General features: G+C 38.6%; 1 protein-coding gene across 10 annotated transcripts in view; it reads left to right on the top strand.

Moving 5' to 3' along the window:
- Ncoa2 (nuclear receptor coactivator 2) overlaps positions 1 to 20,275 on the top strand; it is a 259,865-nt gene that overhangs the window by 53,612 nt on the left and 185,978 nt on the right. Inside the window, exon 1 of one of the 10 annotated variants that reach the window (XM_074068682.1) lies at positions 8,532 to 12,542. The exons of the other annotated variants lie outside the window; for them this stretch is intronic. The gene's annotated coding sequence lies outside the window, so the exon portion shown is untranslated. Of the gene's footprint in view, positions 1 to 8,531; positions 12,543 to 20,275 lie in introns of those variants that run through there. 10 annotated transcript variants of the gene reach the window in all.

The following is a 20,275-nucleotide window of genomic DNA, read 5'->3' as shown; positions in this document are numbered from 1 at the left end:
CTTTCCTGAGTCAGACCCTTTCTTCTAAGTTTTATTTGACCAGACAGGGGAGCTGGGAGGGATGTAGTGCTGGGAGACTTTTTACAGGGTGTTCTTCTTGATGTTTGGGAGGTAGGCAGTTTGGCAGCTTCTTAATGAGGCTGATCATTAGCCCTCCTTGCACAGAAGAGACTTTCCTGTAGGAAATCCTAGCCTGTAGATCAGGACAAAGAATGAGACCTATATTCAAAGTCATGGCAGAAACTAGATAAAGGGAATGCTATAGTTTGCATCTGGAATGTCCCCAAAGGGTCATGTGTTAAAGGCTTGGTCTCCAGCTTCAAGCTATGATGAGGTGCCTTGATATGCTGCTATAGGTCCAAGGTAATGGATCAAACCACCTTGGGTTGAAATCTCCAAAACTGTGAACCAAGTAAACCTTTCCTGTTTATAAGTTGACTATCTCATATATTTTGTTACAATAATAGAAAGCTAACACAAGAGGGTGAGAGGTAGTATTGTCAATTGGTAGGAAATGTGTGCTCCAAATTGGACATCCGACTGCTGTGCTGAAAGAGCTGCTTTCTCAAGGCCTACTTTGCTAGGATGCTCCAGGATGAGCAACATCAAGGATTTACTTGTTTGAGTATGGCCAGTGTTCTCTGAAGCAATGAGGAAGAGACTGACACGTGTGTGTGTGTGTGTGTGTACTGTACCCAGCCATTACTCTTACATTCATCAATACTTGCTTGGTCCACACAAAGTTTTCATAGATAGCAAGGAGTTTATGTTAACATTATTTTGTGAGGAGCTGCTTGCCTGTGGCGTCTTTCTACATGTATAAACCTGTGTCCGTCGGTATATGTAAGGGGCACCTGTCCCTCATTTTTAGTTGCTTTGGCAGATGACTTTCTTCCCCTGTGAGGTATCTTTGTCCTCTCTCCTCACATAGCCCCTCCAGAATGACTTCTGCTCTACCCGAAACAGCCCTCCAGCTTTATGCTCTTGGAGCAGCATTTGACACGATAGCCAAAAGGTAGAAGAGCCCAGTTGTCCATCAGGAGATAAATAGATAAGTAGAATGTGTTCTATTATATATATAACATATATAACATAGAAGATTATTAAGTTTTAAAAAGGAAGGAAATTTCTTGATATTTTTTGACATGGATGAACCTGACTCCCAGTCACAAGAAGAGCAACTACTGTTTAATTCCACACTTCAGAAATACCTAGAGCAGTCAAATTTGTAGAGACAGAGGTAGCATAATGGTTGCCAGAGGCTGGGAGCAGGGTGTAGGAGAGAATGAGGAGTTGTTTAATACAGTTTCAGTTTTGCAAGATGAAAATACTTCTGGAGATTGGTTGCACAAGAGTGTAAATACTTAACAGTGCTGAATTCTACACTTAAAAATGGTTGAGATGGTAACTTTTATGTTATGTGCATTTTAATCACAAATGAAAAACAACAAAGCCCTTCAGATTCAATATAAAATCTGTGCAGCTCTTTCAGTGTATTGCTTTAAATGACAGTCAGATAACTGTAGGTAGTATCTGGTTCTACCTTCCGTGGTTGAGAACAACCAACTCCACCTTGCTTTCTAGGTAGCCAGCATTATGGTATGTGTGAATGCGTTTATATCAGTTCAGAAAAAAGCTCATTCTGGAAGTTGGAGAAAGGGAAAGCAAGTATGGTTGGCAGTGTGAGCAGAGATTGTGAAGGCAGGAATGAATCAGAGAGGCAGGAATGAACTGAACATGTCCTGGGTGACTGAGAAAGGGTTGCGGTTTCTGTAGGGAAGGACAGTTGATGGGACCAGAGCAGAATGCAGAGTGCTGTCAGCAGTCTTTTTTTTTTTCCCCAGCCTCTAACTTTTTGGTAATGTAAGTTTTGCTAGTTTGCTTACATTTTATTTTCTCTACACAAGTATCAGAGTATTTGATGGCTTCTATCAAGGATCTAGATGCATTCCAGTTATTGGTATTTATTTTAACCAGTATTTCAAAGAAGACACTGTGTTATGAGTTACTAGGATTGATGTAAAGATCAAGCCAGAGCCCCCTAACCTTAAAGAGTTTCTTGGTCAGGTAGGCAGGATAAGAAGCATGACCAAATGTAATTAAAACACATGGCAGAGTTTGATAAGCAATATAAAGAACAGTTTGTGGAAACACAGATTTGATTCTCAGAACTGAGATCAGAGAGGTTTCCTGAAATAGCAGGAAGTAGAACCTTGAAAGATGGGAGGGGTGTTAGGAGGTAGAGATAATGGGGATACAGATATGAGGTGAGCACATGACACACGTAGAGAGGGGAAGGCCAGAGTGGTTTCTGCTAGGGAAGGCAAAGAGCTCGATGTCTTCAGTAGGATGCATGTTGGCTTTACAACTTGATATACCTTATCAGAAATGCTTGGGACCACAGTGTTTTTGGAATATTTGCACATACATAATCTTGGGATGGGACCCACGACAAAATACGGTATGGACTTATGTTTCATATATATCCTGTATACGTGGCCTGAAGATAATTTTGTACAATATTTTAAACAATTTTATGCATGAAACAAAGTTCCATGGTGTGTCATGTTGGCACTCAAAGAATTTGGACTATTGGAGCATATTGGATTTTCAGGTTAAAGATGCTCAACCTCTAGGAAGAATAAGGCAGCAAAGAAGGCTTGGACCCAGGTTACAGAGAATTTTGAATGCTGTGTTAAAGAGTTTGAGCTTCATATAGGCCAATCTCCTTAATGAACATTGATGCAAAAATCCTCAACAAAATAATGGCAAATCGAATTCAGCAACACATCAAAAAGATTATCCACCACGACCAGGTAGGCTTCATCCCAGGGATGCAGGGGTGGTTCAACATACGAAAATCAATAAACGTAATAAACCACATTAACAGAAGCAAAGACAAAAACCACTTGATCATCTCAATAGACGCAGAAAAAGCCTTTGATAAGATCCAACATCATTTCATGATAAAAGCTCTAAGAAAACTAGGAATAGAAGGAAAGTTCCTCAACATTATAAAAGCTATATATGACAAACCTACAGCCAGCATTATACTTAACGGAGAAAAATTAAAACCGTTCCCTCTAAAATCAGGAACCAGACAAGGATGCCCACTATCTCCACTCCTATTCAACATAGTACTGGAATTCCTAGCCAGAGCAATTAGGCAAGAAGAAGGAATAAAAGGAATACAAATAGGTAAAGAAACTGTCAAAATATCCCTATTTGCAGACGACATGATCCTATACCTTAAAGACCCAAAAAACTCTACTCAGAAGCTTCTAGACATCATCAATAGCTATAGCAAAGTAGCAGGATATAAAATCAACATAGAAAAATCATTAGCATTTCTATACACTAACAATGAGCAAACTGAAAAAGAATGTATGAAAACAATTCCATTTACAATAGCCTCAAAAAAAATCAAATACCTAGGTGTAAACCTAACAAAAGATGTGAAAGACCTCTACAAGGAAAACTATACACTTCTGAAGAAAGAGATTGAGGAAGACTATAGAAAGTGGAGAGATCTCCCATGCTCATGGATTGGTAGAATCAACATAGTAAAAATGTCGATACTCCCCAAAGTAATCTACATGTTTAATGCAATTCCCATCAAAATTCCAATGACATTCATTAAAGAGATTGAAAAATCTACTGTGAAATTTATATGGAAACACAAGAGGCCACGAATAGCCAAGGCAATACTCAGTCAAAAGAACAATGCAGGAGGTATCACAATACCTGACTTCAAACTATATTACAAAGCAATAACAATAAAAACAGCATGGTACTGGCACAAAAACAGACATGAAGACCAGTGGAACAGAATAGAGGACCCAGATATGAAGCCACACAACTATGAGCAACTTATCTTTGACAAAGGAGCTAAAAATATACGATGGAGAAATAGCAGCCTCTTCAACAAAAACTGCTGGGAAAACTGGTTAGCAGTCTGCAAAAAACTGAAACTAGATCCATGTATATCACCCTATACCAAGATTAACTCAAAATGGATCAAGGATCTTAATATCAGACCCCAAACTCTTAAGTTGATACAAGAAAGAGTAGGAAAGACTCTGGAGTTAGTAGGTATAGGTAAAAACTTTCTCAATGAAACCCCAGCAGCACAGCAACTAAGAGATAGCATAGATAAATGGGACCTCATAAAACTAAAAAGCTTCTGTTCATCAAAAGAAATGGTCTCTAAACTGAAGAGAACACCCACAGAGTGGGAGAAAATATTTGCCAATTATACATCAGACAAAGGACTGATAACCAGAATATACAGGGAACTTAAAAAACTAAATTCTCCCAAAACTAATGAACCAATAAGGAAATGGGCATGTGAACTAAACAGAACTTTCTCAAAAGAAGAAATTCAAATGGCCAGAAAACACATGAAAAAATGCTCACCATCTCTAGCAATAAAGGAAATGCAAATTAAAACCACACTAAGATTCCACCTCACCCCTGTTAGAATAGCCATCATCAGCAACACCACCAACAACAGGTGTTGGCGAGGATGTGGGGAAAAAGGAACCCTTTTACACTGTTGGTGGGAATGTAGACTAGTACAACCACTCTGGAAAAAAATTTGGAGGCTACTTAAAAAGATGGACATCGATCTACCATTTGATCCAGCAATACCACTCTTGGGGATATACCCAAAAGACTGTTACTCCAGAGGCACCTGCACATCCATGTTTATTGCGGCACTATTCACAATAGCCAAGTTATGGAAACAGCCAAGATGTCCCAGCACTGACGAATGGATTAAGAAAATGTGGTATCTATACACAATGGAATTTTATGCAGCCATGAAGAAGAACGAAATGTTATCATTCGCTGGTAAATGGATGGAATTGGAGAACATCATTCTGAGTGAGGTTAGCCTGGCTCAAAAGACCAAAAATCGTATGTTCTCCCTCATATGTGGACATTAGATCAAGGGCAAACACAACAAGGGGATTGGACTATGAGCACATGATAAAAGCGAGAGCACACAAGGGAGGGGTGAGGATAGGTAAGACACCTAAAAAACTAGCTAGCATTTGTTGCCCTTAACGCAGAGAAACTAAAGCAGATACCTTAAAGCAACTGAGGCCAATAGGAAAAGGGGACCAGGAACTAGAGAAAAGGTTAGATCAAAAAGAATTAACCTAGAAGGTAACACCCACACACAGGAAATCAGTGTGAGTCAATGCCCTGTATAGCTATCCTTATCTCAACCAGCAAAACCCCTTGTTCCTTCCTATTATTGCTTATACTCTCTCTACAACAAAATTAGAGATAAGGGCAAAATAGTTTCTGCTGGGTATTGAGGGGGGGAGCGGGAGGGGGTGGATTGGGTGGTAAGGGAGGGGGTGGGGGCAGGGGGGAGAAATGAACCAAGCCTTGTATGCACATATGAATAATAAAAGAAAAATGAAAAAAAAAAAATAAATAAAAAAAAAAAAAAAAAGAGTTTGAGCTTCATTATGTATTGGGGGCTGTTAAAGCTTTGAGGTGTGAGAATGGTGATATGTTGGTACCAGCAGGGGTTAAGCTGACATACTTGGTAGTAGAAAGCTTGGGGGCTGACTTGGTTTGCTTTGAAATTGTAGGGTTCCCCCCCTTTTTCTTTTTTGCAGTACTGGGGTTTGAACTCAGGGTCTGTAAGCAGACACTCTTATGCTTCAGCCACTCCACCAGTCCTTTTTTGTGTTGGGTATTTTTCCAGACAGGGTCTATCGAACTGTTTTCCCTGGCTGGTCTCCAACTTGCGATCCTCCTGATCTCTGCTTCTTGAGTAGCTAGGATTACAAGGCATGAGCCAACTGTGCTTGTCTGCTTTGTGATTGTTTAATTATGGAGATTGAGTTGGTTTTTTTGGTATCCGTCTAAAGAAGGAACTTAGCTTAGATAATAAATAAGAAGGATACACAGGTCTGAGAAGTTAGAGATGTTAAGAATTGATTGAGTTCCCAATATAGTGCTATTGAAATAGGTTTGAACAGTTTGACCGGATAAAAACTATTTTACAGATAAGTTGGGCAGCAGTGTGTAAAATGAGTTGCATAGATGAAAGGTTATTGAAGGGTGGAGTATAAAGACCTGGATGAGCAGAATATTAGCAGCAGAAGTAGTGGGAGGAAGTATGGAAATGAGAGAAATAAAGTAACAAATATATTTTACAGGTAAATCACAGATAAGCCGATGCTGTCAGGGCATGGCCTGGGTGAGGCAGTCTTGGCTAGAGCGCTGACCGGGTCCTAGATGGTTTATGATTGTTGAATTGACAAATGTGGGTGGTGGTCACTACCAGTGTGTACTGGTTTTGTTGCCTGTGTCCACAGATGTGCCTAGGCCTGTGGTTCTCACTTTATGCCTTGGCATGCTGGTAAATTGCAACCCTGTGAAATTTGTAGGGTTTGTGTAAACTTTTTGCTATTGATGGGTATTCACACTGTTCGATGGTGCCTGAAAGAGAATCTAATGCAGCAGGTTATTCACTGGGGCCTGATTGATGGGGAATGAGTGCTGTTACTGAGCTAGAGACTTAATCTCGCTCAGGACTGCCAGAGGCTGGCAGAGTCAGGAAATGCTTCTGCTGCAGTAGTGCAGAGAGGAAGGGGTTTGGAGAGTTATGTAGCCATGGAATGGCTTGATAGCACCAGCACCCGGAGATACACATCAGTGCACATGGGAATGTTTCTGATTACTCTGGACTAGGTTCAGTTTAAATTTGAGTTAATCCATTCAAGTCTGTCAATAAAAAAGTCCTATTTGAACATGTCCTGTAAGCAGCTGGAAAGAGACTGGTCCAGCCAGCTCTTAATTCTTGCTGGGGCCAAATAGTGAGGTAAATGAAGGTAGGGTAAGAAGAGAATGGAGTTAGGAAGGAGACAATGTTAGATCTGAGTGCTTGCTTTCAGGGAGACCTTAGGCAAGTTATTTGAACTTGATGTCTCAGTTTCTTTGTAAAATGAAGGGAATGGTATTTACTTCTGAGGCCTGCTCTGATGAGTTAATGATTAAAGTATAGGCACTGTACTTTGTGAGTAAAAATAATTTATTTTTCACCCCCACTATGTGATAACTTGGGTGCTTTATTCTTCTTTCGGTATTAAGCAATCCCATCCTAGCTTTTGTAAAGCATGTGGTTCTCTGAACTATGGACTCCTGGAGTTTGATCTTTAAAGATTAAATAGGCTTAGTCACTGTAAGAGAGCAAGTGCTTGGTCACTTTGAGTTATTTAACAGGTGAAAAATTAATTTGATGTAAGCATCAAAATTTGCAGATAATACCTGTTTAAATTTAATATATCTTAGTGCACACTCATGCACACTACAAAGTGTCTTTTAAAAAAGGTCTGCCTTCCCAAGAAAACAGCTATTACAAACTTTGTGACTAATCCTAGAGGGGATTTTGGCAGACTTTCCTGTCAACTTCCCCAGAAGAGGACCCAATAGAATTAGGAAGCAGTTGGGAAGAAGTTTTAGTGAGACCAACATTCTTAAAAGGCTCAGAAATACAATCATACTGTAATACAGTATGGGGGAGTATTCAAATGTAGGTGGTTTTCTTTTAATTATTAAGCATAGTTTTAGCTCTGTCTATAAATGTAACCATTTTATTATCCAGTGGGCTAAATTTGACACAGATACTCTCTGCTCAAATGCAAGTGTAGTTATTGTTTAACCAAAAAAATTGACTGTCCTTTTATAAAAAAAAAAAAAAAAATTCCTAGAGATTTAAAGTTTATTTACTTTGTCCTATTTTAGCTACGAACAATGTGTCACTTTCTTCCCCAATTCCTTGTAATTCCAGTTACTGTACTATATATTTGTATTTTCAGTAAAATAGTTGATTTACAAGTCTTAAAATGGCTTCTATCATCACATAGTAACAACTTTTCTCAAGTATTGTTTTGAAACCTTAATGAAAAGTTAAAGTCACATGAATAGAAAAGAAAATTCTTGTTGCCCTTAAGGGACTTTGCATTCTAACATTTTCATCATTTCTATTCATGTCACAATGTAAGTCATCGCTTCTTGTTTAAAACTGGAATTTGACTATGTGTGTGGAAACTGCATATAGTCATATTGCCTTTGCTGGGACTATAACATCTTAATGCTTTTATTTTGTTCACAATGTATTTGATTGCTGCATTAAGAGTAAGATTTTTATTTAGAAAATTTAAATGTAAGCATTCAATGATAAAACTTAAGCTGGGTGTGGTGGCGCGTGTCTGTAATCCCAGGACTCGGAGGCAGAAGAATCATGAGCTTCAGGCCAGGTTCGGCTACATGGTGAGAGCCTATCTCAAAAAACAAAACAAAAACAAGGCAAAAAAGAAAAAGCTTAAATGAAAATTAAAGCCTTGCTTAAAATGAACTTGGCTAAGTCTGACTTTTACTTGTATTTCTCTGGTAATATCAGTTGAATGCCTGAAAAAATAACATTAAGCCTGGGGTGGAGGGGGATGTGGGGAGTGAGGGGGTTCGTACACATGTATAATCCCAGCTACTGGGTAGGCATAATCAGGAGGATTTCAAATTCAAGGTCAGGCTGGGCAAAGTTACAGAGATCCTATCTCAAAAACAAAACCCAAATAAAAGGGCTGAGAATTTGGCTAAAATGGTAGAGTGCTTGTCTGGCATATGTGAGGCCTAGAGTTCAATCCTGAGTACTGCAAATAAATTAAAAAATATGCAAGTAAATAAATAAAATAATAAAAAAGTAACCTCAACATGTTATATTTTTTAAAAGTTTGGTACAAATTAATATATAATAATTTTAGACGTTTTGGTGCTACGGAAGAAATACCTCAGTTACTTTTAGCTATGACTTCTTAGTGAATAGAAGAAAATGGTAAAAAGAAAAAATGCCTTTGTATAGTTTATATAGTTGTAGTTTTTCAAGTTACTTTTAAGACTTTTAGTAGGATTTTATATTAGGACCTACAGTTTTGAATAAGAATAAATTTAAAGACCCACAAAAATAAAAATTCAAAGAATAAAAATAAACTTTTGTGATTGCTTATGTGCTGCTGTGCCTTATTGTATGAAGCTTTTTTAGGGGGTGGCACTAGGGTTTGAACCACACCTCTCACTTACTGGGCAGGTACTCTACTACTTGGCTTACAACTCCAGCCTGTTTTTTGTTTTAGTTATTTTTTAGGTAGGGTCTCACTTTTTGTCCTGACTGACTCAGACCTCGATCTTCCTACCTACACTTCCCACATAGCTGGGACTTTTCGTATGTGCCACTATGCTTGGCTTATTGATTGAGGTGTTCTTGGTAACTTTTTGCCCTGGACTGGTCTGGAACTGCCATCCCCCCATCTCCATGGGATTACAGGTGTGAGTCACCACGCCTGGCTAGGTTATTTGAAACTTTAAGTTGATGTTTTAATACTAAAATTAGACTCTAGTTCTGTTTTTTTTTTTTTTTTTCTGTTAAGGAGGTTTTATGCTGTTATATTTGTATGCAGAAATGATTACTAGACAATGAACAGAAGATTCAGCAAATAAAAATATTTGTAGAATGCATTTACTTAAGCTGTAATGTAAACTGAGAGCTTGCATTTTGGAATTAAATGCTGTGTAAGTGTAGGCATTTCTGGATGTCAATAAATGACCTCCCTCCCTTTTGTGTTAGAACTATTTTCTATGCTGGTTGGCCCTAAGTAAATGGGATGGAGAGAGGCTTTCAAACAAATTAGCTATTTGAAAATCTTTATTTAAGAGAGAAACATTCCTGTTCTAACTTTTTGTTTGTTTGTTTTTTGGTTTTCGTGGGGAAGAGGGGAGGTAGAATGTTCACTCTGTGCCTCCCAAGTGGTGGGATTACAGGCATGCACATCTAGCGTCACTGACTCACTGTGAGTGCTGTGTTCTCCAAATAGCTGATGATAACCAACACTTGGTATTGGGATGCTTCTGTTTAACCACTTCAACCAGAAATCTTTCCTAAGGGTATTGTACAAATTCATGCCTTTCAGATTACATGAGGGTAATTTCTCCTTTTCTCATGACTCTGAAAATACCACACACATAAATTTTTGTTGTATGATGTCACACTTTTCCAAATATTAATTTATCATATCTAATTTTGATCCATGACTGTCTGCTGTTGCTTTTTATTGTCTCCATAATTCCTTTCACCATGTTTCTTGGTTGACACAAATAAGCTAGGAAACAATAATAGCCCTTTATTGAGTGTTTTACAATCATAATTTCAACCCTGTATCAAAGACATTGTCCTCATTTTGTGGAGAAAAAAAGAGTCAGGTTTAGACATTCCGTATAGCTTGCTGAAGGTCAGAAAGCCACTGAGTTGAGAGGGAGCCCGACGCAGATGTATGTGTCCACCTTTAGAAATGCCACCCCAATCCTCACAGGCCACTGCCAGCACCCAGAAGCTCCTCCACGCCCCTTCCCATTCCGTCTTCCTAGAGATGACCACTGTCGTGACTTTGACCCCACAGATGGGTCTCTATTCCCAGAGATTTGTTTTACCTGCTCCACTGCAAAAAGTGGAGTCACATGGATATACTCTTCTTGTGCCCAGTGTCTTTTGCTGAGCATTACATCTGTGGGATTCATTCATGTGGCAGCATGTAGTTTCCTTTTCATTGCTGTGTACTGCTCCATTTTACGAATACATTAAAATTTACTTACTGTGTTATATCCAGTTTGGCTGTCATGAGTAAAGCTGCCATGAACATTACTGGACATATCGTAAGCAGACATAACTCTCACGGTTGCTGGTCTTGGGGGTAATGTATTGAGCTATAGTAGGTATAGCCAGCCTTGTAGATCTGTGGATTCTGCCCATTGAGGGTTGAAAATCTGTGAAGCAAAACAACTGCATCCATGCTGAAAACGTACTGGCTTCCACTACTCCAGTGCATTCACAGTGTAGTACTGTAGTGTTGTCTGTGATGACTCAAAGTCTCCAGGAAGATGTGCCAGTCCTCTGCAAACACTACATTGTTTTATATGTGCGACCAGGGCCTATGTCCCCAGCAGCTGCACCACCAATCATCCTTCCAAATGTCAATGCCAGTGAGCTGTCAGCAGTGGATTGGAGGACCCAGTGGGTCCACAGCCTCCTGCCTTGTTATTCTAGTCCTGTTTTCTCCCATTTACATTTTACTTATTCCACCACAGTATTTAGTTTGAAGTTATATTTTAAAATAAACGATTTCATACACAGGTGTATTCTTATTCATGTACAGAAATTAACAGGTTACATACATGGTCTGCAACATCAAGGAGGGTTTTTTTCTCTTACTCCCTGTTTTTATAAGCTAGCCTCAGTTGCTTATTTGATCACTGATGTTTACAAAATTCTTCCTCTAATAGGAGTAGAATATATTCTTCAATATTCTAGAAACCACTTGTTTAGTTTAGAATTGTGTTTGAGGAAATTAAGATATTAAAGGTCTTTTTATTTTCCTTCCATCCCTCTTTCCCTCAGGGCCTCACCCTTGCTGGCAAGGGTAGCAATGGTAGGCACTCTACCATGTGAACCACGTTCTCAGTCATTTTTTGCTTTAGTTATTTTTCAGATAGGGCCTTTTGTTTCTGTTTTTTTTTTTTTTTTGGGGGTGGGGGGTCTGGGTTGGCCTTAGACCTTGACCCTCCTACCTATGCCTCCCATGTAGCTGGGATTATAGGCATGTAATAGCACACCACAGCTTATTGGTTGAAATGGGGGTCTTACTAATGTTTTACTTGGGTTGGCCTCAACAATCCTCCTGATTTCTGTCTCCCGAGTAGCATGGATTATAGGCATGTTACCCCACCCCCAACACACACACACACATACTTTTCTTAGTAGTTCTAATAATAGAGGTTAGAACCCAGGGCTTTGAGCGTGGTAGGTGTGTACCACCAAGCAACACCCCAGCTCCAGGATGCTAAAGATCTTTATTCAAGGAATCAAGTTTATAAATGATGTATGCAAAAGTGACTTGGGGAGGACTGGAAAACGTGTATCCAGGAATGTCACAAACTCACAGTGTAGAAATAAAAGTCATCTTGTAAAAGAATTCAGAAGAGACCTTTATAACTGATAAATCAAGGGTGATTTGCTTTTTTTTTTGCACTGAAATACAGCATTACTTATAACCTATGAGGCTTTACCTAAAATTTTACTTCTTACGTGGCTTACATGATCTCGGTTATTCTGCAACAGTTGGTTGAATTGATTAGTTCTTGTTTCTCCAAGTGTGGTACAAGTCATGTGTTTGACTTTTCTGTGTCTCAGGTGCCTGATTAGTCAGGCTGTCTCATCTGAAACTAATGTATAGTAGTGCTAAGTTGTGTAACTTGCCATACCAGTTTTACAATGTTTTTGTTTTGCTCCACGTAGATGAAAGGTTTATTTAAGTGTGGTCACACTGGTACTGCATTCCTGGTGATCATGGTAGGTTAATGACAATCTTTGTCATAGAAATCAGGAAATGTGGGTTGAGCCTCTTGCATGCATGAAGCTGATTCATTAAAATGCTGCTTCTCAAAGGACTGGAGATTGTTGGAAGCATTTGGTAGGTAATGTAGCTTTAAAAATAAATCTTATCAATCTGTGTCTATCTTATCTATCTGTCTTCTATCTATCTATCTATCTATCTATCTTGCTACCTATCTGTCCAACCCTCTCCATTTGTATCTTGATTCTGATTTTAAATGTCAGTATTTAACTGTGTTATCCAGCTTTCTGTGATTGCTTTCTCTAGGGACACTAAAAGCCACTTTGCAATTTCCACTTAGTAGATTTGTTTTGTTTTGCTTGCAGTGTTTTGGTTAGTTGTGAGATGGTCACACTGTGAGATGGTGCTGCTTCTTTTGTTTAACTGGTTGGCTTTTAACTGAATTAATTTTGTCAGTGTTGTCATTTATGATACTATTTTTTAATTATAGAGGATGGGTTGAAAAGTTGATTAAATAACTGAAATACAACCAGTTAAAGCAGTTTGGGGATGTAGCAAGTTTTGAGGATTTTTTGGGACAGTATTTAAGTAGGTTATAATATATTACAAATTTTGTAAAAATGTCAGGGCTCTTGCAAATGTGTAAATGTAAGTAAGCCATTGTGAGGAGATGAGACATCCTGTAGTCTAGCTTTCTGTTGAATAGTCTGTTACTAGGCACACTTAATTTATTTCAGATAAGTGCCTTAAATAATACCATTATTCCAAATGCATTATTCAAAATGCAGATGAGTGCAAGGCACCATTCTTGCCCTTTTGAGGATCGTTCATTTGAAAGACTGCTCACGTGTGCTTGTGGTGTAAAGAAAGAGCGATGACAAAGCAGAATGTATTCACCTCCCCAAGCGAACTTGAGAATATAAGATGATCTTGTAATAGGAACGGAAGGGACTTGAAGTCAAAGCTGAGGCAAAGGCAGTGGCGAAGGCTATTGGGACAGGAATGAGTGCGTTACTGATTTGCCTAGCTAAGCAGTGTCTCTCCAGAAACCCAGTAAGTGAGTTATTAGGGCCATAGTAAGGTAGCTGAGGCCTTGTTTTTGGTTTTATTTTTAAGGCTAGTTGAGCCTTCTGTAAGTTAGTGGTCAGGAGCTATCATCAGTCAACTTAAAACCAGTGAAAGCTAAACACCCAATCACCTTTCCTATTCCACCTGTTAGGCTTTTGGGCAGTCATGAGATCATGAGAAAAGATCCCGGAGCCCTAGTACAATTAGGGTCACACAGCACTGGGCCTCTGGAGGCTCGGATCAACAGCTTTCAAAGTAATGGAAGAAATTAAAGATATGCCTGTTTTCCTCATGTCATCTTCCCTTGTTATGTACTTTATGAAAGATATGTCCTACAAATTATTTCAAGTTCTCTCTATAATTCTAGGAATCACAGTGCTTGCTTTCTTGTTCTCTCTCTCTCACTCGCTGAGTGAAAGGTAGAAGGTCAGTTTCCTGTGACTTACTTTGTATTTTATTGTTGTCACTATTTGGACTAACAACAGTGAAATGGCTGTATCCTTCCACATCTATGTGAGAGAACGTAGAGAATGAGGATAAGAGCAGGTGTTCTTGATATGCGCATAGGGGCAGCCTCATGGTTTGTATTATAAGTACAAGGCTTCTTTAAAAATAGCACTGTACTGAGTTATAGCATAGGTACTAGGAAGAAGTGAGGAAAGTATCAGTAAGTACACAAGAGTTTCGGTGGTTTTCTGTTAAACCTTAACCTGGCGTTGGGCTTGTCTTGCCAGTTTTGGGAGATTCTGAGAAGTACTCCAGGCTGGTTTCCTGGTGGCTCCATTTGAACCGTCTCTGCTACTAGAATGATAGGCGTGTCCCAGAGACAGCAGTCAGCTGCTTACAGTGTTGATGGTAATGGCCTCCGTTTATGAGATGATGAGATAGAAGTGACTAAGCGTTGGCCAGAAAAAATAGCATGCTAGCCCAAGTTCATGGGCCACTCATGCCATCGGTTCTGGGGAGAAAGCTAAGTTCCATTGTAGCCTCTATAAAGAATAGATCAGAGTCCTAAATGAAAAGTGGAAGGGAAGTTATTAAGTGATTATGAATAAGAGACTGCTCTTTCTTAATTAAGTTGTCATTAAAAGAGCGTTTTCAGAAACTCCTCTTGGGTGTAAATTGGCAGTATGTTTCTGAAATTCACTTTGGCTTTATATATTGGAAGCCTTATAGTTAGTTGAGCCTCTCTTTTGGCCTAGGACTACGTGGGAAATAGTCATCTGTCCATATGAAGTTTTTGTACAAAGATTTCCATCACACAGTTCTATAAACAGGGAAGCAAAACAGTACTGTGTAGGAGGAAAGCGGTGGTTAGGTAAAAGATGCCACGTTCCTAAGGGAGTAACCACAGCCATGGTAAGGGAAATAGCTGATAGTAAATGCTTACATAGAGTTTTGTTAAGTCGTATTTAAAGGTGTGAAAGGACAAATACTGGAAAGAAATAAAAGGACATAAAATAGTAACAGAAGTCACATCATCATGGACAGTAATGAACATTTTCCCCTCCCCTTTTGACTTTTCTGTTTTTCAACTGAGCATTTTTAAATTTTATAATCTTAAAAAGGAAAATTGTAAAGACCAGAATGAGTGATTAAAGGGAGAAAGGGAGAGTGATTTTGTCTGGAAGAGCTGCATTGGAGAGGATGGCTAAGTTTGGAAGTCTGACTTCCTGAAGCAAGTTCCAAGGACAGAAACGACTTTCTGGAATGAATAAGAGTCAGTCTTCTTTTAAAGCTTGTTGATTTATAGATGCATCTTGTGTGGGTAAAGAAAATGTTAATACAGCTTATTGTTTACTGTCTGGTATCTGGTACTGGAGTTCACAGAGAATGAATGAATGAATGGAAGTTGGCCCTTGATTTTGGGCACATATTGACAAGATCAACCCCACCATATCCTTTTGGAGTTAGTTAGCATGCACTGATAAGATAGGGAAAGAGTAATCATCAGCTTTCTCAAGACTGAAGCCTATGCATGTCAGTCTTGAGAAATGGACTCCATTATTTAAGGGAAAGAGAGCTAGTAGCAGACTTAGTTGGAGTGGAATGTACATGGGGAGGGGCTGGGCCCAGGAAGTAGAACCCTAGACTGGTCACCTCCTCTGAAGATCAGGATTACCTTAGAAATCTGTGTACATATATATATATATATATATGTATACATATATATGTATACATATATATATATGTATATATATATATATACATATATATATATATATAAAGTTCTTTAAACAGGGGACCTTTTGAGTCTATTTTATTTTACTTTAACTTGTTTTCTTTTCTTGGTAGTATTGGGGTTTGAATTCAGACCCTAGTACTTGCTAGGCTTCAGCCACTTGAGCTAGATCCCCATTCCTTTTTTGATTTAAATTTTAAAATTATAGTCTGCCATTTTTGCCCAGGGCAGGCTTTGGATAGTAATCCTCCTACATATACCTCCCACACAGCAAGGATTAAGCAGTGAACCACCATGCCCAGCTTGTTTGTCAAGATGGGGGTCTTACTAACTTTTTGCCTGGGCTGGATCACAACTGTGATCTTTTGACCACTATCTCCCAAGTAGCTGTGAATGGAGATGTGTGCCACCACACCCAGCCTTGAATTTTTTCTTTTCCTTCAGAACTCCAAAATTAAGCTCATAAAGCCATTCCAAGTGCAAAGATTAAAGATGCTTTGGTCGACAATATTTTTGAGAGATAATGTTAGAACTATATAATCAGCAATGTAATTTACCCAGTGTTTGTAGAAATAATTATTCTTCCCCATGAGCAATTAGCAAAGAACTTAATGTATTAAATACTAATTTTGAAAATTTTGTTAAATTTCAGTATTAGTCCTTCACCCCAGATAATTTTGACTTTCACTGTGAAGATTATTTGTTTTATCCAACATTGATGTGCTTTCTTACTGTTGCTACATTCAGTATTAAAATTGTAATTTATAACTGCCTCTCATCTGTTAGTCATCCATTATATTTTCCTTTCTTCCATTCTTAGTTTTTTTTTTTTCCTGAACTTTTTTTTTGTGTGCTGGGAATTTAGGGCATGGTGTGTGCTGAGCATGTGCTTTGTGACTGAGATATGCCTTCAATGCCACACTCCCATTTGTTTATCTGCCTGCCTGTCCATCTGTCTGTCTGTTCATCCGTCTGTCCATCCATCCATCTATCTGTCATATGGTGGATTGAACTCAGGGCCTTGTGTGTGCTTGCAGCGGTAAACAGGCTCATCACTCGAGCCAACATCTTGAGTCTTTTGCTGTTTTAGTTTGTTTTTCACATAGGGTCTTGTGCTTTTTCTCCAGCCAACCTTGGATGGTGATCCTCCTACCTCTGCTTCCTGAGTAGCACCATGAGTGCCCTATCCACTCTCCCATTTTCCAAACAGCGAAACTAAGTGACTCAAAGAAGCTTTTGTAATTAACATAATTTCTTCACCAACCACCCCATAACTATTCTTAGCTCACCATTATACCAAAGATATATTTTCCATCAGCCTCCTTTTTGTTTGTGTTTCCTTTAGATAGTAAACATTTTGAGGGTGGGGTTTGTATTCGATCATTGATGTATTTGCTAAATCTCTAGTACACAGTTGTATACCTGGTGAACTTACTACTCCCTGGCTAGCTATTGAAAACTTTGATGTATCCTTTCAGGGTGTGGGCATCGCCAGAGTAGTTTTTGTTTTAGTTGCATCTGACTCAGTAATTGGCAGTCCTAATGTTTCAATTAATGATGGAATACAGGCTTGCTTCTTAGAATGTCAGGTCAGTACCTGAGTCTGACTTTTGAAGAGTCAGATGACAAGAGTCTTAGGACACAGCCTAGCTTATATACAACAACAGAAGATACTATCTGGGCTTTGTAGAACCCAGAAGTATAAGTCTAAAAACATCTTTATTTTAATTTATTTTATTTTTGATGGCTGCACATTGAACCCAGGGTCTTGCATTTGCTAAGTACACAGTTTACCAACTAGTCATACGCCAGTCCTTGCAGACATCTTAAAAAACAAAACACATATACACACACAAAAAACTCTATGAACTATTTCTGAAGGTTCTGAGCATTTCATTTTTTCTGGCTCTATATTAGTAGAAGTTGGTTGATTCCTGCCTTCAACAATTACAGTAATTGCTGTCATTATCAAGCAGCTACTCTGGCTAGACTCTCTCCAGATGCTTCTCATACATTTTCTTATTTATTCTCTTGAGACCTCAAAAGATACGTGTTTTTCCCACTTTGCAAGTGAATCAAGTAAGGCAAGGGAGAAGAATTCACTTGTCCAGGATCACGGTCTCGTAAATAGAAGAAATCAGCATTTGAGCTATGGTTTGATGGGTCTCAAAACTTAAGTGAATTTTACCTCCTAATATGTCTTAAAGATGAGGCTCATGGAGGAAGAAGTGTACTAAAACCCAAATAATCGGTGCCAACTGATAACATTTTGAATTCTGGTAAATACTCATATTGCTCTTACAGCACTGCTTATATTATATAAAATTAATGCCTTGCTTATTTAGAAATCTACAGTTTCCTCTAAAGCAGATATCTTAAAAGCAACTGAGGCCAATAGGAAAAGGGGACTAGGAACTAGAGAAAAGGTGAGATAAAAAAGAATTAACCTAGAAGGTAACACACACGCACAGGAAATTAATGTGAGTCAACTCCCTGTATAGCTATCCTTATCTCAACCAGCAAAAACACTTGTTCCTTCCTATTATTGCTTATACTCTCTCTTCAACAAAATTAGAGATAAGGGCAAAATAGTTTCTGCCGGGTATTGAGGGGGTGGGGGGGAAAAGGAGGGGGCAGAGTGGGTGGTAAGGGAGGGGGTGGGGGCAGGGGGGAGAAATGACCCAAGCTTTGTATGCACATATGAATAATAAAACAATAAAAAAAAAAGAAATCTACAGTTTCCTATACTTGGAATGAATTTTGCTGTCTTAGTAAAAAGGAATCTGATACCATTTATTTATGCCATTTGTATTATAGTAATAAGTAGTTTATCTTAAACATCAGTAAATCTTTATAATAACTCAGTGGTAGAGCACCTGCATAGCAGTACAGCAATAATAATAATTCTTTTTAATAAGAATGAAGTTATTTTAATAGTCTTGACTAAGACAAGGGGGCATGAAGCAAACTTCAGTAGGAACCTTGCCAAAGACAGTAAACTTTAGGTTTTCAGTGCACCTAGACTTAATGGCAAACATGATGCTCTTATGAGTGCTGTATTTAGCTGATGAAATAACCTATTGACAGCTGTAGATAGTTTTATTCATTAGGTTATCTCCTACCTCCTCCCTCTGAAAAAAAGCTATTTTCTATACCTAGGGAAGTATTAAATAGGAACTAAATTTAGACAGTATAGTCTAGCTGAAAAGGAAAGTGTTCATGGTGCAAGACTAGACTACTTGAAAGCTCTAGGAGTCAGGCTAGTGGAGCTTCCCTGCAATCTCAGGCAGGAAGATCATGAGTTCCAGGCTGGTCTTGGCCATACAGTGAGACCCTATCTCAAAAAAAACAAAAACAAAAAACCCAAACCAAGCTCATAGGAAAGAATGTGGTTTTGCTTTCTGACTTGAAATGTCAGAAAGACTACAGAAGACTATGTAATAGGATAGTCTATCTAATAAGACCATGGCCTTTGTGAGAAAGAAAATGGATGTCGCTTAGCCTATTCCTCAGGTACCTACTCAAATCTCCTCTGGATGAGTAGTTTCTTTTTTCTTATATATATACAAATTTTTGTGTGTAATGCTGGGAACTGAACCCAGGGCCTTGCATTTTTCTTTAAATTTTATTGTAAATCGACAGCTTGTAATAGTATATACTTATGGGTACAGTGTGGTATTGTGAGTACAGTGGGGTATAATTAAACTAATGAACATATCCATCACCTGAAAAATTTACTCTTTTAGCAATTTCGAAATGTACAGTACATTGTTATTGACTACCTTAATTCTGCTGTGCAGTAGATCGCAAAAAACAAACCAACCCACAGTCATATTCCTCCTAACAGATTTGTACCCTTGGCCATCATCTCCCATTGTGACTACTATTGTACTCTATGATTCCATAGGTTCAGTTTTCTTAGGTTTCGTGTATGAGAATATGTAGTATTTGTTTTTCTGTGCCTAGCTAATTTCACTTAGCACACTGTCTTCCATTCCATTCATGTTGTCACTAATAATACAATTTTCCTTCTTTTTTTTTTTTTAAAGGCTGATAGTATTCCATTATGTATATAGGCCACGTTGTCTTTGTCCACTCATCATTGAGGTTGATTGCATGACTTGGCTATTGTGACTAATTTGGCAATGAATGTAGGAGTGCAGATGTTTTCCAACAAACTAATTTCAAGTCTTGGGTGAAAAACAAAAGTGGAGTTGCTTTAGAAAGTTCTGTGAAGGATGATATGGAGGATTTGGTGTTTGTATAGGAAGGGGTCTTCTTGGAGTTGGTCGTTTGTTTCAGAGGGGATACTCCCAGGGCTTGGTAAAAGTGCGGTGCTTTTAAAACAGCTCATCAATCAGCCTTGAGCCCTGGTAAACCAAGTTCAGTTTCTAAATCTAAACTTTCTTTGCAACCCTGTGGTGCTTTGACCTGGAGAGGAAGCTAGCTCTTAATGTTGAAATACGTGGAGTTTGCCAAGAGCAGGCAGATGGTTTCTGAAGGTGCTGCTGCCTTGTCCCTCCACTGTGGGTCCTGTGTCATGTGGATGACTCTTCCTAGAAAGCATGTGCCATTGTTAACAGGCTTAACTCACTTCCAG

The sequence above is a fragment of the Castor canadensis genome, chromosome 3 (assembly GCF_047511655.1).
Source record: "Castor canadensis chromosome 3, mCasCan1.hap1v2, whole genome shotgun sequence".
NCBI classification, from domain to species: domain Eukaryota; kingdom Metazoa; phylum Chordata; class Mammalia; order Rodentia; family Castoridae; genus Castor; species Castor canadensis.
This window is presented reverse-complemented; position numbering and strand designations above follow the sequence as displayed.